Source organism: Chiroxiphia lanceolata, chromosome 1, assembly GCF_009829145.1.
Source record: "Chiroxiphia lanceolata isolate bChiLan1 chromosome 1, bChiLan1.pri, whole genome shotgun sequence".
Lineage (NCBI taxonomy): Eukaryota > Metazoa > Chordata > Aves > Passeriformes > Pipridae > Chiroxiphia > Chiroxiphia lanceolata.
Window position 1 is genome coordinate 9,856,260 of NC_045637.1, and position 15,168 is coordinate 9,871,427.

Sequence of the window (15,168 nt, forward strand, 5' to 3'; positions counted from 1 at the left end):
GATTCTATTATTTCCATATCTTCTTAAAATAAAACATCAAAAACCTGTGTCTCTCATCTCTCTTTCCTCCTTAAAGAGACAAAAAGCAGTTTGAATTCTCCTGTCCATGAGGGTTGATGTTACTTTTCTGGTTTACAATGATTCTGTGAGCTATTAATTAAAATTATATAAAGCACTTAGAACCTCATATTAATGACACAGTATCTGTGTATTTTGTCACTTGATTTACTGCAATCCTGGAAGCTAGACAGTAAGTTTCTCCTCTCTGCACATTTTTGTCCTTTTATATTCCTGAAGCATTGCTCTCTTTTTTTTTTTTCTGATTTTTAACCATGGTGAGGTTTAACTAGCCATCTATTTTTGTTTACATCTCTGTTCAACAGCATCCTCGTTCACAAGCTGTCAACACCAGGAACAGCAGAGTTTCAGAAATCACTGGTGCAAATGTCTCCCAGTTGTTTATCAGAAGCAATTAGTCACTTTGGGTCAGAACCGTCTATCTAGGTGCTTTCCTTCTAAAGATATATGCACTGTTATTCTCTTCAGCAGAATTCTCATGTGACAGACTGAGGCACACTGACAAGATAGTGATGAGAAAGTAATCCCTATAAAGCAAAGCAAGCCTGAATCCATAATACAGAATGTGCTGCTTCTTTTGAGTAATATATGATCTCTGAACTTTGCTTATGCAAACAGTTGATAGCAGGTGCAGCTGCTCGTGGGGAGAGTCAAGGTTCAGCGCATTGATGAAGTATGTGTCAACCCTAGAGCACTGGGGACTTGCTTTCCCAAGCAGAATGCTGGGACAGAGAACAGAGACAAAAGTTCTTGCAACCTTAACAACAAAAGTGAGAGTCAGCTCCCGTCTCTTCATTCATATCAAACTACAGGTTCCCTCCAATCGTTGGAAAACTGGGAACAAGCACCACATTGAAAACTTTCTTCCATGGTTCCTTCCCAGACATGCTCTTCTCCACTGGCTCCAGAGGGAGTCTCATGTTTTCCGGCTCGCTGAGGGCTATCACTTGAATTCTACAGTTATCTTCCCAGCCATGTTAGCAGATACAAATGTCTCATCACCTCAGAACTCCAAGGGAATTCCTTCAACAGGGCTGAAGGTCCCAAATACAAACCTTACCACCTACCAGTGCAGCAAAGTAGTGCATGGAGCATCACTGGGAGACCACATGAGACTACACCATCTTTCTCCTGATTCTGCAAGGATGTTTGTCCATGTTGGACATGCTCAGAGAAACAATTCCACTTGACACTTCTGTCAGGCTGCCTATGACTTGGCACATCACTCAAAACTTTTAAATGGCGACCTTCCCTATCACTCATTGCACGCACGAACAAAACCAAAATAAAGCAAAACAAAACCAAAAACAAACACAAACAAAAAAGCAAACAAAACAAAAACAAAACAAAAAAAAAAGGCAGAAAACAGTTTCTGGACACACATACAGAAACTAAAAATCTTCTTCCCTCTCTACCCAGGTTTTATGATAATTTTCAAGTGTTTTTCTCCATGCATAAATCTATCTGTGTTGAAAAGTAGAACTGACAATATGGAAAGTAAAATAAAAAAGCCATTCTCCCAGTAGAGATAATAATACAGGAAAATGTCATTACGAAATGATTTCATGCATAGTATCTAAATCTAGTAATTATAGAAGTATCTCAATTTACCAGCTGCTATGAATCAATACAAAAATGTAGAGGACAAGAACTACAGTTACAAGATGACACTGGAGTTCGTTTAAGGACAAACCTGCTTTTTCAGTTTATGCAAAGAAAAGAAGAATGACAAGGGCAGGGAAAGAGGAAAAAAGTGTAGCACAAAGCCATAATGACCACAAGTCACTGTTCATTTAGGTGATCTTTTCAGAAGATAAACACAAGATCAAAGTTTGCCTCAGTAAAAGCAGTGGGTTGGGTAATTTGTTTACTCCTTATATCTCCTTCTACCTGGCTGAAGGACAAGTTATTCCTCCAAAGTTTTGATTAGGAGCTTTAAATTTCAAGCACTCTGCAAGCAATTAGGAAGGCAGTGCTTGGCAGCCCTGACCTGGGATCTGCTGTGATCTGAGCCTGATTTGTCATCTCCTGCAGGGAGCTCACTGCCCCCCTGGAGCAGTCCAGAGATCTGCCTGGATATTTTTAGTGCACCTCTCGTGACAGTCAATCAGTTTTCCTAAGGATTGAATAAAAAAAAATTGAAAAAAAAGGTCAAATAGACTTTACAGTAAGAACAGTCTGAGGCCAGCTGAGGGTCCTCAGAAAGAAATGCTTTTTTCCTGTGATTAAAGGCAACTGTGAGTTCCCCTATTTCTTCCCCTCATTGTTAACAAAGATTATTTCAACCCTCAACTGCAATCTCTGCTTTTGTGAAAAATTAGTCTGAAGAGATGCTGAAGAATCAGGGACTGTTAAACTGAAGGGACCCAGGCTGGACAGAGTGGTATCTGTATGGCCACACTAAGAGTCATATCAGCAGCCTCTGGCCACAGTGCAGCTGCCACTGCCAAAAAGGAGCTGGGTGCCCTTCAGCCCCTCTGTGTCCCCAGTAAAGTCATTCCTGGCAAGAAGCGGAAATAATGTGCCATCCAAAGTACTTTGTAAGTGCTTTCACTTCCACTTCTCATTCAAGAACAAGGAGGCATTCATCAAAATTGAAAACTGAAAGTTCAACCAGTAAGGTTTTCATAGATCACATGAAATTAAGCTCTTTTCCCTGTAGTGCACAAGTTCTTAAGGTCTGTGACTCAGCAAGATGGTAAAGTGCACAAGCAATTGCCTGGCACAGTCTTGGTGTCTGAGTTACCCTAAACTGACTGAAGAGATGGGATTTGGAAGAGTCAATTAACATCTGTTTAAGTATTTGAAAAGATTTGGTTGTCAGAGACTTGGATGACAGCTGGTGGAGGAGAGGGATTATCCAGTGACTACTTCAGACCTAAATCTTCCTCTGAAATTTCCAAAGTGGTCCTTTTAAGAAATAGCTTGCATTCTGTGCAACCTGTTTTATGACAGACAGACTAGAAGGACTGAAGCACATTTACCAACTTCAGGTAGGGTTTGTCAAACCCTGCTTAAACCTGGAATTAAACATCAGGTAGCCAAGTGTCACTGTAATGGCCTCATGGGATGTAATGTGGGCTGAGACAGTGGCTGGATGAAAACAGTTTCAGCCTTGATTATTCTGCAGGTCTGTGGGTTGCTGCATAGCCACCTTTCTCCTGGGATATGTGTGAGATGGCATAGCAATGGTAGGGTTTAAACAACAGTTGCTGGAGTTTGGTCCCTGCATTCAGTTGACAGAAGCAGCCCCGTTGCTTTACCAGGACTCACATTTGGAAATAAAAACTCCTTTCTGATTCCAACAGCCATCAATATATAGTGGCCCATATGCTTTCCACACCACTGGGATGAATGGGCAAACTAGAGCAGGAAAGGGTGTGCCGCGATAATTCCCCCAGGGCCCTTTTTCCGTGGCAGTCAGCCCCCATCACATGGTCAGGTCTCCTCTCACACAGTCCTGCCTCCTCCAGGCATTTACCACCACTGCTGCTCCCTTAGCAAACGTTTGTTTAGCCTGGAGCACAACACTTGCTGGCACTCCATCCCAGTACCACAGGCTTAGAGGGAGTAACCTTAAGCTGTTTAAGTCAGTTTTTGCACTGATTTCTGGGCTGGAGGCTGGGGTGCAAGAAAGGTGTTATCTATGAACTGCCAATTAATTGTGACTTTAAATTGTCAGGGTCATAATGCTTTCCATTTCAGACAGTTTAGGACAAGAAGCTGTTTTCGTAGCTGAAGGCTCTCAGTACTAACTCCTTGCCTAGAAAAAGCTTAATTTCACACTAGAAGTTCTCACTTTTCTGTAGACTGTGCTATCCAGATGCTGATCCTATAAAAAAGGCCATCAACTTAGTTTTGCAAGTGAAAGCTTCAGTTCCAAACACCAAAGATCTCATTTAACCAGTTGTTGTCAAGTGCAAAGTGCAAGGGAATGCTTCTGCAGAAATTCCTTACTCTTCAGCTAACATAAAACTTCATAGCTCTCTCAAAATTAAGCTTTAATACCCCTTTCAGTAGGTTTATGGTCCACTACCATTTAAAATGCCTCAAATTATCATGCTAATAATTTTTATTCCTGACTTTCTTGCTGACTAGCTTACGAAAGAAACTTATTTCACTTTTTCTTCATTGTCCCCATCTGAAAATAGGTTTATTAATTTTAAGAATCTTTCTTTTTCAAAGTACTTTCAAGCCTGATGATAATTCACCGTACAATATTTAAGCATTGTTGTTATGACCTTGGCCTACCTCGAATGCAAGGATTGTATTAAGCCAAGGATCTGTTTTGGAGAAAATATTGTTGCTGAGATGGGTCAAAATAGCCATGTTTTTCCTAGAAGGCTACCAGGTAACCTTACATCTCGTAATTTCTGCCTTGTGTGACTAAATGGAAGTTAAATAAACACACAGGAGGGACTGCATATAATGAAAGGGGGAGTGTATTTTACTGGACCTGATCACATTTATTCCTTTTGAACTCGGCGGTGCTGTATGCCAGAAAACTTCCATTCATCGTCGCCAATTCAGAGGTTCTTTGGCATCTGAAGTAAATAGCAAAGCAAAGTAAGACAATGTTTAATAAATGGCACACTGACAAGCCTGAGCCCATTTTACTTTGTATAAAGCAATACTGAGTTATTCTATTATTTTTTCTAATGTTTTCCTTCCTTTCTATCCCTTGTTTCCCATTGCTGGTTCACAGCAACATAATAATCGCTGGGCTAGTTTAAAGCTGATATTTTAAAACCTTTTTAAAGTCTATATCTTGATGATAGATAATAACAGCAGAATGATCTTTCTTTGTGTTCCATATTGCACATGAAAGAGCTTCCTGGAGACACTACATGAGGGAGACCACATATGCATCCAAAGAAAATATAAGCCTTGTCTGTGAGGCTCTTCAGCAGTGCAGAACTTACGTTTATAAATGGGAAAGTAGTTGTTTATATAAGCATATGGGGGAAGCAAAATTTGGGGAAAAGAACATGTCTTCTGTCAGACCAACTGATAAGGTCAGAGAAGGAATGAATTACCTCAGCTCTCTTAGACCAGGTGGCAATTGTTGCAGACGCAGTAACAGTGCTACTAGCAAGGCATAGACATTTAAAACAGACCTGCAGAAGCCCACATATTGAACACAAGGCTCATGATTGGCTCCTTGCTCACGTTACCCTACAGGTAGGACACATGTAGCATCACAACCAGGGCTTCCCAGCTGCTAATCTCATAGACCTCCCAGATTCATCTCTTCCAGTGAAGGGGACCGTGCAGGATGCTCTGCTTCACTAGCATAGAAGAGGGGCAAAGGCCTGTCACAGCTGCTGATGTGCCACAAAAAAAAGGAAAGCTATGTTAAGAGAAACCCTGTATGTGAAAGTCTGGCAATGAGCAAACCTATTCATTGGGGGGACTCCACAATGGGGGAGTTGGTTACGTAGATTCTGTGTATAATGTTAAACTTTGAGAGATCCAGCATGGACAGGACTAAACTCACAATTTAGAGTCTAGCAGAAACGGAAGATGTGGAATTTAAGTGACCTTTTTATATGCTTTTTGAAACAAGAGTAAGAACCACTGTATGTCTGGACATATACCAAAAGTGTGATTTACATTGTTAAATGTAGATACAACCTATAAAGCCAATTAGCTAATTAGCAACACAACACAATGAAATGGTCAATGAGTAAGAGAAGTCAGGGCTGATAGCCTTTGTGATCTGTCATCTTGTTTTATGTCTGCTTCATGGGTGGTTTCTGACCATCTGTATGTAAGTGTTGTATTGCTTTTCAGACAGAATAAATAAAAAACAGACAACATAACAACACAGATAATCCTATTGAGAAGGGTAAAAGCCCCTGGCTGAAGAAGACCATGGCTAAATATACAACACTAGAAGACAGCCCAGGCCAAGTATCATATAACCCAGCATACTGTCCAAGTCCCATGACTCAGTGCATATGGTCTGGTGCACTCTGAGACACGACTTAGATACTTGTGAGGTCTGATAAATGAGCTATATTTTTGTATAAAACATCTATGATTTTCTTCAGTGATGTTGTACATTGAAGCTTTTGGGGGTTTATTTTTAACAAAGCTGCTTGAATCAGGAGTGCATTACTAAGAGGCCAAGGGGATCTGTTTTCCACTGGTCCACAGACTGGGTGGTCTTTGAAGCTGCCCACTGCTGAACAGTACTCTCTAAGTAGACTTAGAATATATGACCCATCAAAATCAGCTATGGTTTGGAGAAAGAAACAGGAATCTCCTTAAGTAAAAAGAGGCAGTGGAAACAACCCAACTCCCTCCACTGTTCTCTCCCACTGAGGGTCCTTAATGAAGGCATCATGATGGAATGTCCCTTCTCCTTTGATCCATAATTCACTTAAATTCCAGTCCTCTGGGACTAATAAGGATGCTGTTTGCCCCCTTGCACAGTGTTTGCTGGTAAGGAAATTGTAAATTACTTCATCACACCTCAAAATGGAAGGTGAAGATCAAAGCTCTACCCCAAACACTGCCGGTGTGAGACATTGGCATGCACAAGCCACCTAAATATGCCATTCGCTCTCAGTTATGGATGTCAGTGAGGTGTCAATAATGATGAAAGGATGAAAGTGTTCAGCAAAACTTCAGCTGACCTTTTTGTCCTCTCCAGTATTAATCAGCTGTCTCAGAATACCAGCAAGTTGGCCACTAATTTCACTGGGTTTTCTTTCTGACACTGATGTCTATTGAAACAAGCTAGGAAGAAAATTCTTCACAATATTAACATTAGCACTTATGCACCACAAGCCAAAATTTTCAGAGCACTTTGTGGACACGAATTAATTAATCTTCATAGTGGAAATAGAAGTGAAGCGACTTTGACTACTGTCCCCTTAGGTTTAAAGCAAGAGTATACAAGCTGGTTTTGCATAAATTTATCTCTGGGTCAAGCCGCGCATACTTTGCCGGCATAATCATCAGCGAAAGAAAAAATATGCAAGAGTGGATTAAAAACTACTTTCAAAAATTGCCTGGAAACAGAAGTCTTACAAGGGCGCCTTCAGAGGTAATAAAACAGAAATAACATTTTGACAAGTTTAGGTCAATAGAGCACAGTCATGAAGGATTTTCATCGATGCTGTGCTGGAATGGAAAGTCATCATAAAAATCTAGATGTGTTCTATTTCACGACAGATGAAAATTTAAAACCAGAGCTATACTTCAGAGTAAGAAGATCCAAATTCTGTTCTAGACTGCCCTGTGACAGGTTACTTAAAACTTTCATATCTATATATACCTTCTTATGACCCTCCATCACAAGACCTTAGATGCTATCAGCAAGGATGAATGATGGTGTTTAAATGGGTTCTTGTCCCTGAGAAGGGCATGAGCACTGCAGCTGTTTACCCTGCAATAATGAACTCAAGAGATGACTACAAAATTCAAGGTTTGCTTTTAGCACAGACACATATTTGAAAAGTTTTTACAAAGTTATTTTGGACTTTCACTAAAATGAGGTCCAGATAGTCAAGACATGCAGAGGATCAAGAACTCAAATGTTAGGTGTGGGTGCTGGGCAAAGCTGTGTACCAGGAGCACACTACATCTCTAAGGAAAGATTGGGCACATTTTATATTATTAGCCAAAGTTTATTAACTTCTGAATGACTACCATGGAGAAACATTAACATCACATGTGGCTCCTTTTGGATCCTTCCTAATTGCCAGCTCGTGTTCACAAGTACACTGTTTTAAACCTCTCTTCTGTACTGCACTATCCCATGTCCTTCATTCTTTCAAGGCTTATGCAAATTATCACTTAGAATTGTATGTTTGTACTGTTCCCTTAAACTTTCAATTTAACTTCTTCCAGCACTGTTTTTCAGTCCCAACCCAATAGCTTCAAAGAGATGTTTACAGAGACAGAACAAGTTCCACTATGCAAGCCATATCTCAAACGTCTCAAGAAATGGGGCTTTGCAGTTCTTATCTCTATGAGCCAGAGTCTGTTCCTTCCTGATGTTGCACCACATCCACTCCATCCCCTTTCTTGCTTCAGCACATCCTGACAATGTTTTACATACATGCAGCCAGCATGGATGGGTGAATTAATTTCATCACTTGATCAGGCATCCATGAAAGTGTAGGGACAGAAGGATATTTTTACCCTAAGGGAAGGTATTTGTACTTAGATCATCTGTGAAGAATTTATGTCCTAATCCACTTTAAAATTGTCAGTGAAGAAGATCCCATAAAATCTGCACATTGTCTGTGCTATACATCTTTCATATTTTTAAATATTTTCCTAATATGTAATTTACTTTTTCCTTCATGATTAAATTGATTAAAAGAACTGATTTATTCCTATCCTATGACAAGCACAAGTGATGACATTCTCGTTGGCCTCATCATGGTGTTTTGCAGACTGACTGAAAACTACTTACCCTGTTCTTTTCTAGATTAACCCACTTTCTCCAGCCTCTTCAAAATTCATTTGTTTCTGTAGATTTCATTTGGATTCTTTTCTTGTTGCCTGCATCTTTATTTTAAACTGTTCTGGATATTTTTAAAGTAATACTTCTTTGGTCTTAAAACCAAAACCTTGCTCAGTATCTCTCAGATGAAAAACTTTGCAAAAATGTCCCATTTTTCAAGTAATTTCAGTTTGTGATTCCCTATATTCACCATAATCTTTTTGGCAGTTGTACTAATGCAGGCATTAGCCACCTCATATTTGTCCATCTTCCTTCCCAAAATATAGCACTTGGTTCCTGACTTTCATTGAATTTCATCTGACCATTTTCAGACACTCTCCAATTCAAAGCTGTTTTCCAAGGTGATCTCCTATCATGACCTTACAGTCTAATTCTATCCAGGGGTCTTTTCAGCTCTCCTGACCATGTTGCCTTTTCATCATCAAAATAACTCACAAAAATAATGGCCAGCACAGCAGCCCAGACTGGGCCCCTCTAAACACCTCTGTCACTGTAAAAATCCTTTTTCTCTGTGGATCTTCAATCCATATTTACATTTCTGCCCTCATTTACACCCCAGTCTCTAACTTAGGATCCTTTTAATGGAGGTAAAAATAAAGGTGAACAGACTGACACAACATTATCTGTCCCACTCCACTCCTGTGTCAGTGAATATTGTCTGTCAGGAATATAAACTCTCTTTTCCTTGTCTACATTCTACTGTCAACTGGGAGATCATCAATAGCATCCCTAAAGCCGGATCTATAATTTACTAAACAGATCTCATCTTCTATGTCACAATTTTCCAATTCCCTTTCAAAAAAGGAAATTATATTAGTTTGGCCCAATTTGCTATTGACACACCTGCACTCATTGCTTTTGCGACTCACCCTTAAGGGAAACAAAGCACCTTTAAACATCTTTTTATTATTGCAGAAATTGAATATTTAGTAATTTTTTTCTGGTGTCTACCTAGGTAAAAAATCTAAAGTAGCTGATCTTGAAATTCTGTACAGTTTCTCCAGTCCTCTGGGGCCACAGTGCCCTTGCTGAGTTCTCAAAGATAATCACCAACAATTTAAAGCTGTCACGGCGAGTTCCTTAAATCCGCTCAATTTTATCAGGTCCTACTGAGCTGAAAACATCTATTTTATATAAATAATTGTTGACTTTTGGTTCCCTCCCTGATCTCATTTGCATTTCAATCTTTTTGTTAAAACTAGTTTTGCCAAAAATAATTTTGTCATGTATCTAGGTATAAGTAATCTTTTTTAGGGAGAAGAGTGAAAAAAAGATGTCAATTATTTTCAGTCTTCTCTGCAGTCTTTTCCCTTTTTTTTTTCTTCCCTAAATGGTAGGGTGCCATGTACTCTCTTTTCCTTCTTTATATTTCTAATGCATTCACAGAACATTTTCTTGTCAGCTGGGCGATTTTAAGTGTTGGATTAGAACTTGGACCTTTTGTGTTCAGTCTTTACTTTGGGAAGGATTTAAAGAGGAACAGGGAAAGAATCAAAAAAGAAATCCAGTGAGAATTTGAAGGAAAAAGAAAGGGCAGAGCAGTAAAGGAACAGAGGAGCTGCAAAAGAGAATTAAATAAAATAACATCTCAGTAAATACAGTCATATCTTAGCACACTCGGTTTAAAAATTTCTTCTCTGTATGAAGACAAAAAATATTAATCTAGGAAAACCGTACTGGTATTTTAAAATTATTTGAATTTCTGGGGGCATGAGAGGTGGGAGACATGATCTGTGAATCTGAGTCACTCTGTCATCTTAAAAATTCATTGCTGTGCTTTCCCAAAGCACCACAAAAGTCACCCAGGCCATTTTCAGCTCACCCAGCTGGTGAAGTGCTAAAGGTCGCTTTTCAGACACACCTGATGTCGGCAGTGACCCTCTGATAGCCAGTACTTGTTTAAGCCAGTCTCTTTCAGAAGATCACCTAAAAAGATGCAGCTGATAGAACTGGGTCATTGTTTCACACAGTCCTGAAGCTTTGGAGCGTATCCTGGCAACATCCCCACCGACTTCACAGGTGCCAGGCTTTCATCATGTCCTCTTCCAAAAAGAAAAGGAGGCATCTCTGCTGATGCCTCCAAAGGAGTAGGAGTAGGTCCATTGAGCACACACAGTGCAGAACAGCTAGCTCAGAGGTAAGATTGATACAAGGACTCTGTTTTTCTTCCTATATGGGAATTAGTTTTTATTCACTGTGTTAGTACCACAGGGCAGGTGTCATTTTACAGATGATGAACTACAGTGACATGCTGAGTTTTTGACCACTCTCAGTATGCTTGACACTGGAAACTGCAGAGGAGACCTGATTTGCTGACACTACCAGCATACTTGTCACACCTGGAGAATGAATGAATGATCTGGTATAGAATTATCCCTCCACCTCCCTCCTTAATGGTTCCCTGCCTTTTGTGAGTGTGTGCACAGGTAAAAAATATCTGACTGGCAGGCTGTGAAAACACGTGGGCACCTATCATGAATGTTTACAATGTACTCCTTGGATAGCTTTAGGTTCTTCCATCTGACTTGACATTTCAAATTTGTAGAGCAATATTGAACTTTAACTACCTGGGAGAAGCCTGGCAAACCATGCTTTCCACATGGTAGACATGGGGAACAAGTCCAATGCAGATCACATTTGGAGTAAAGCTGTCAAATATTTGGTAGCTGTTACTAGGAGCTAAGAAGACTTTTGCTATTTCATTAATTAATATTCTTTGATATAATTCCTCTCCTAGGGTGCTTTTCTGATTTAGAGTTATGACACTGAGCCTTACCTTTGATATCAACTATGACCACTATGATGGCCTGAGCAAATTGGGTGATTTAGATCTAAAGGAAGAGGAATAGACCCGGATCTAAGGAGCTAGTGACTCTAAAAGCTGTGACCAGAGAAGTGGGAGGGAGGGAGAGGTAGGTTAATTGGCCCTGTTGAAGCAATTCCTCTTACATTTTTGTCCCTAAAAGGCACTGGGGTTTTGCAACAGTTTCTTTGTTTAATAATCAGAGTGATGAACTACTGCTGAAATAAGGCACTTTTTAGTGCTCTGATGGCATAACTAATCACTGGCATAACTAACTCAAGGCCAGAGCTCTGTTACAGCAGATCTTTAAATCAAGCAGAAAACTGTGTTCCAGGTCTCCACAGAAGCATATATGCAATGCAGGATCCAATGGATGACATCTTATGGCATCTGGTAGAGAGAAAGATTGGATTATTTTATCTCAGTGTTTCTTTTCAGTCTCAATATTTTCTTCTGCTAATTTCGATCGTGTTCCAGGAAAGCATCTCTATTTCAGCAAGTACTTAGCCATATGCTTACTCTGCAAAATTACTTGCTTAAATCCTATGAGCTCCTCAGTGACATGAGTACATGCGAAACAGCTCATCTGAATTTGATTTATGTTAAAGGTGGAATTCACCATGCCAGTAAAATGGATCCTAATTTATTTCTTTTTCCTACATCATCATTAAACATTCTGTGATCATTAAAAGCAGCCTCAGTTGGCACTTGTAACTTTGGCTCAGGTCTGGCCAGTCCAGATCCTGTGGATTCTGGAAAGTCAAGGGTTTGTCTGGATGCTTACATAACTCTGCAGCTTTGATGTGGCTTAATTTATAACAGCCAGCTCTTGTGAATAATAGTTCCTGCTTCAAAGAGTTCATAGTCAGGTTCAAGTTCTTGGCCCTACCCTGCTCACCCTCCAGAAGAGCAGTTTGTTTATCAGTGCACTCTCCTACCACCCATGGGGGAGCGTGCACAGTGACAATACTTAGTCCTCCAGTTTGATTCAGGCTGGTCAATGCTCAGGACAATGCCATCACTCAGTAAATTAATTCACTGCATTGTCTGCATTTTCAGACGAGTTTGATGTTCAGTTCAAGCCTTTTGTCCTCTACTGTATATTTTTAGAGACTCTTGCCACTGGCATTGGTGAAATATTTACAGATGATTTCTTTGACTTTTGATGTCATCCAAATGCTCTAGGTGGCAATTAAACCTCAAAATAGAGCAGTGACAAATTCAGAGTTGAGCAAAAAAGTTTTTTTGCTCAGGACAATATTTTCACTTCAATCTGTTCACTGAATTTCTATTGACATATACAGGAAGTTTGCCCAAGGGCCTTTGAAGAGAGACAAACCATTTGTGCCAGTATTGCATAAAGATTTTAAAAGCATTGTGTTTCACCAACCTGATCTGAGTTTCTGTCCCATGAGAAAGACATCAAGTACTTGGAAAAAGTGGCTGCAGGAAGAAATTCAAAGGGATTTTCCAGTCCTTTGGTTTGTGGCTTCAAAAACAACATTTCAGTGTCTTAAGACATCAGCAGTGAATAAAGTTTTCATTTCTGGATTAAACTGCTCTTACATTGCTAACTCACATATCAGAATTGGCATTCACCTAAACTGTGGTCCTTTGAAGCTCTGGGTGGTGTGGAAAACCACATGTGGAGCCCTCTGTGGAGCAATTAGCTCATCATTTCATCTTCCTAAGGATATGCTTTAATCTACCTCCTCTTTTCTTCCTAGGTCAGTAATTTCAAGCCCCTAATCATTTTTATTGCTCTCCTGAATGCCTTCTAATTTCAGTAGTTAGAACTTAATGCAATATGCCCAGTGCAGTTACAGCAAAGTCTCTAACAGCTAAAAGGAGCTTCAATTACCTCGTTGGTCTTTAACAGCAATTCTGCTTTGCTTTTTTTGCTGATAATATCAAACTGACAAATTATATGTCCCCCATCATCATAATGACTGTGCTCCACACATTATATAGAGCAACTAGCATTTTTTTGACATATATTGTTATTTTTTGTTCTTTATTTTTAGCCTGTTTCTCAGTGTCTTATTTTTGTGGTTTCATTAGCATACACAGAAGCTGTAACCCACTTAAGAGCTACATTCATCTCCTCATGAGTGATCATCTTGTAACAAAAATCCGTCAATTATAAGGAATTAAGGCAAAATGTGGAATTAAGGAACAAAGTGAATCCGAATACAACCCAGCCACAGCACACAGTTCACCTGTAGAAAAGAAGGACACTCCTGCTGTTGTGGTTTAACCTCAGCATATTTTTGATGGGCACTACGGAAATTCTATCCCCTTCTACAGAAAATAAAATTTTGACTGGCAGGAAAAGCCTGTTTGGCAGATCCTCTCATGTAGACCAACCAGGTGGCTTTTGCCAAATGTGTATCCCTCTGTTTGAAAGTCCCACCACCCACTGCCCTCTGTACAGTCTTTAAGAATCCTTTGCATCATTTAATCTTCCTGGAGGCTGGTACCTGACAGAGGATGTGATGCTCCCACTCAACACCAAGTGTCTATGAGAGTGTTTCAGAAATGAGTCTCATTGTCTAAATCAGTTCTTTCTGGGGTGCCATGTCTTCCTAAAATTTGCTTTTCAAGGCCCAGCATAGCATTTCAAGTGGTGGAACGGGGCACAGATCATGTTTCCAGCCATTCAGAAGCTGCTTTGAAAGCACATGGTTCTTGCCTTGGTGGGTTTGTGGGAGTGTTTGTATACAGAACATGATGTTCTGTGGTGTGGAATTTCCCTTTGGCCAGTTTTAGGTCAGCTGTCCTACCCATGCTCCCTCATGGCTTCTGTGCACTGCCTTGCTGGCAGAGCACAGAACACTGAGAAGTCCTTGACTCGGGGTAAGCACTACTGAACACCAACTAAAAAATCAGTGTGCTATCAACACTGGTATCATACTAAATTCACAATACAGCACTGTACCAGCTACTAAGAAAATTAACTCTATCCCAGCCAAAACCAGGACACACAGAGGCATCAACAAGTGGACACTCCTTAGAGTGAACAGGGGGAAATGGGAACTTTGAGAGAGAGTTTTGTCTGGTCTTCTTTAGGCATCTATTCTGGCATGACATGCCCTAAAGATGCTGTATCTCTTCAACGACTGGAAGAAGCAGGTCTTGCCTCTCTGGTGGGCAGTGCTCTACTGAGAAGGTGTCTAATATGGTGAGATGAATCCCATTTCATCTCTCTACAACTACAGCCCCATTTAGAGTCATGTAGAGCTGCAATAGATGCCTGATTTCAGCTATAGCAGCTACTCTGGCATCAGAGACAGAGGAGGTGATAAGTGAATCAGATCAGGATTCATTTCCTAGGATCTGCACAGACAGTAGGGAATTCTTACAACACCTAAGCACAGCTCACAGAATAAGCTAATTACCAGCCTCTCTGGCCCACTTTCACATTTTTATAGCTTTGATCATAAAAGTCTTTGAGCCTGACTCCTACATCGCATATGTACAGACTCCAGCACAACGAGCCCAGTTTGCCTAAGAACCCCCGGGGTGTGACTTAAGAAATAACACTAGACTAAAATGAGATTTTCATTTTTTCTAAATATAGTTCAAGTGGCCAGGCACATTGCCTCTAGTGAATACTTGGATCATATGATCAACCATGAGCAACTTCTGTAAATATCTTTCCTGCAATGAATACCACAGCATTTAGTTGGCTGTTATTCCTAAAGGCAAATTTCAGCTTCTGGAAGCTGAACAGCCTGAGCTGCAGCTCAGGATGAGAAGAATGACTGAAGGGAGTGGGTAGATGTGTCCAACAAAACAAACAGCA